Here is a 3,891-nt window from a genome sequence, read left to right on the forward strand (position 1 = left end):
ATCTCATAGAGGATAGAGCTGGCCTTGGAGTCAGCAAGATGTGAATTTAAATTCTGACTGGCTCATCGTAGCCCTCAGTGCCTCTAAGGCACTCTAAGACTATATAAGATAAGCTCTCTAAGACTATATAAGTGACAGACTGATCTACATCACTGGAGGGACTTTTTTCATCAGGAATTCTCTACACTTATGAAAACTGAGTTCTAGATCAACCCACTGTTTCTCCATCACCCTAAAGTACAAGGCACTGCACTAATTATACAAAAAGCAAACAGAAAAAGATCAAACCAGTTCTTACCTGGGTAAAAATCCCCCCATAGTACTCCAATAAATGATCATCAAGGTTCTGCTTGAATACCCTCAGAGATGGAGAACTCACTGTTTATTAAGGCAGCCCATCCCCTTTTTTGGCCTGCTCTAATTATCAGGAAGTTTTTCTTTCTCTGATTCAGCCTAACCCTTCTTCTCTGCAACATCTGATCCTACTCTTATCATCCAAGTCAAAAGAGAACAGATTTTCTTCAATTTGTCCCATTTATTTGTGACTCCCCCATCTCAAAGATTAGGAGATAATCCTCAGTAGGAAGTCAGCAGCAGAAGTGGGTTTAGCATAGTCTTCCCCTGGAGTAAGAATTCTTAGTCTTGTGCTATGGTCACTAAGCTTCAGCACCATCATTCCCCATGTTTGCCTGTGAAGTTGCATGGAACCCAAGTATAGCACCCCTAAAGGAATCCACTAAGTGAGTCTTAACAATCAAAGTGACTCTTCTCTTTTACTGAGCACCAAAAGGGTTTCACAGATACAATATGGCCCTAACATGTCCTTTCCTTTCCTTTTAAAATTTTTTTAATTTAATTTTTAATTTATGAAATAAAACCAATATTTCTATAATGTAGTATAGTTAAAAAACGATTGCACATGAAACTGCAGATCTATTATGTACAACTTGCTATTCCTTTTAAATATATAGTAGTTATCATGTAAATTTCTTTAGCATGCCTTTCCTTTCCTTTCCTTTCCTTTCCTTTCCTTTCCTTTCCTTTCCTTTCCTTTCCTTTCCTTTCCTTTCCTTTCCTTTCCTTTCCTTTCCTTTCCTTTCCTTTCCTTTCCTTTCCCTTTCCCTTTCCCTTTCCCTTTCCCTTTCCCTTTCCCTTTCCCTTTCCCTTTCCCTTTCCCTTTCCCTTTCCCTTTCCCTTTCCTTTCCCCCCTTTCCCTTTCCCTTTCCCTTTCCTTTCCTTTCCTTTTTTCTCCCTCAGCTGTCCTGTACATAAGTGTAATCAGAGGTCTACTGACTCTTGCCTCTTTGAGTTTTGGACTGAAAGCTCTGCCCCTATTCTTCCTAAGGAAGAAAGGAAGAGCAGATAAACCCCATCGTACTAAGCAATGATGTCAGAATGTGTAAGAGCCATGAGGTTATGCAGACTGGAGGTGGAGTAGAGGATGCAAAGGGGACTAGCTCCGCTCCCCACTGCTGCCAGTGTCCACGTTAGTCTCCTATGCCTCGGACGCTGCTGCCGCAAGTTGCACCCTGGGCTGCTACCATGGGAACAAAGGAAGAAGCACAAAGAGGGTCTGTATCTGGTAATGATGTCTGCAGATGCTTAGTAGAAGAGTGAGAGGTCAAGGTCAGCAGACGCTGGTGTGAGCAGATGCCCTGGAATCAGGAGCAGAGTTGCTGTGATGTGACCAGCACTGGATTCTGGGGCCAAAATAGCATGTCTGGTCAGTTCCCTGTTGTTGAACTCGTCAGAGAGCTGATCTAAGATGGTGCTTCCATCCCTCCTTTCCCCTTTCCTTCTTCCTCCCCAGGAGAGTGTGTATCTGTCCCAAAGTGTGTCTATTTCTTTAATGGTCATCTTAAGTGTTGCTGTTCTCTTATAAGCTAACATAAAAACTGTGGTTAACCGAAATACTTGATTGGTCTGTATGTTTTTCATTTGCTCGAGGGCTGTGTGAAGGAGCTTGTGGTCAGCTACACATGAAGTGTGAGGGAAACCCCTTTTTAAAAAATCTCTGGGGATTCCCTGGGTAGGGGTTCAAAACAAACCAGAGATTTTTACTGATAAGTAGTAGTATAATTCCTCCAAGGGTAGGAAGAGATTAAGCCCCATGAATCTGGACTGTTATTGGACTCCCCTGGGCAAAGAATGAGCTAAGCTAAGCATTTGTGGGTAGGAGGCTTTGTGAGGAGATTTCACTCTGTGCCCCTCTAAGGCATTTCCTGCCCCACTTATTGTTTTGTCTACTGGCAAATTCAGAGAAACTCCTCTCCCCTATGGAGGATAGATTGAAGGTGTTGATGGGGACACCTGAAGGTAAGCTCTTGGACAGAGTGAGCCCACCCAAACAAATGTGGGAGCCATCCAAAAAGGACTTCTCTTGATAAACAAAACAATTCCTACCTGCAACCACTGTTAAAGATTCACATTTAGGTTTATTTGATATGTTGAGTATGTGCTGTGAAAACTAATGGAAACATTTCCCATGTGTATCCCTCCCTGATTCTCCCTCCTAACTAGTTTAAAACTGACTTGGCTGAGAGATCTGTCCCTAGGATTAAAGGTTGGGACAACATCTGCCCAAGTAAAAGACACTCATGATCTACAGAGAAGTATATATGTCACATTGCTTTTGTTGGCACCTTCGCCACCAGTATCTCTTTATTTTTCAGGTCTTTCAAAGACAAAATGGAGTTGGAGAAGCAACATTGTCTCATGGAAAGAATGCCACATTGGAAAACATGGTTTTAATTCCTGCCTCCTATGCTTAGTATTCCTGTGAATGTCTTTCAGACCTTCAGTTTCCCCATCTGTTAAATGGGTAAATAATGGTTGTGATACACAATGTCTTACAGAGTTCTTGTGAGGAAAGCACTCTGTTTAAAAACAGTGAAGTGTTATATGAATGTGAGCTCTTGTTAATTCTTCCACTCCTCTTGGAATATGGTTATTTCTAGGTTTTCAGGTTAGTTGTGGCTTGAACACCATCTACCAAATTCCCTGCTCCAGAGGCACCAATTTCAGTAGTTTCTGCCGACTTTCCTTCTGACTGCTTACATAAGGTGTCCTCTTCTCAGTCCATTCCTTCTCAAGGACAGGACATATTCTGCCAATAGCTGTGTCGGATTGCATATAACACATTTCCCATCCTGGAAATGGAAAGTATTTATTAGTAGAAATTCTATCTGTATTGCTTTAAGCTTATTTGCATGCTTTTAAATGATTTTCAGTTGGTTGGGGCTGAAGACCCACTACCCACACAACCAGAGTTTTAGCATTATATGCTACCCACCCCCACCCTCTTGTCTTTCTATGTGATACTTTCTCAGGGCCAGACTTTTGAATGTGGTCACCTTATGTTGTATGACTTGAGAGTGTCAGCATCAGTTCCCCTAAAAAATATTTCACTCTTTCTTCTACCATCCTGCTATTAGAGCTTCACTCCTTTGGTTTAAATCATTATTAAAATTATTATTAATTTTATATAATATAACATAATTAAATCATTATTAAAATGATTAAAATCTAAGTACTTGGACACACTTTTATATGAGAGCAGATTTTGATGAGAGAGAAGAGATGTTTAAAGCAGGGGGTAGGTTGAGAATAGTGGTGCATGCCTGTAATCCTCGCTACCAGGGAGGCTGAGGCTGCTGGATGACTTGACCTTAGGAGTTCTGATCTGTGGTGAGCTAAAGCTAAAGTGTGTATACTAAGTTCAGCATCAGTATGGTGAGACCTCAGGAAGGGCTGGGGGTAGGAGGGGTGGAGATGGGTGAGAGGAACACCAGGTTGCCTGAGAGAAGGACAGAAGGACAATGGGTATGAAGCTTCAGTCATAGCTACTTCTTTGTGGGAGAAGGGAAGGTTTCAACCAAAGTGTCAGGCATG

Source organism: Phascolarctos cinereus, unplaced genomic scaffold, assembly GCF_003287225.1.
Source record: "Phascolarctos cinereus isolate Bilbo 61053 unplaced genomic scaffold, phaCin_HiC Scaffold_726;HRSCAF=1367, whole genome shotgun sequence".
NCBI classification, from domain to species: domain Eukaryota; kingdom Metazoa; phylum Chordata; class Mammalia; order Diprotodontia; family Phascolarctidae; genus Phascolarctos; species Phascolarctos cinereus.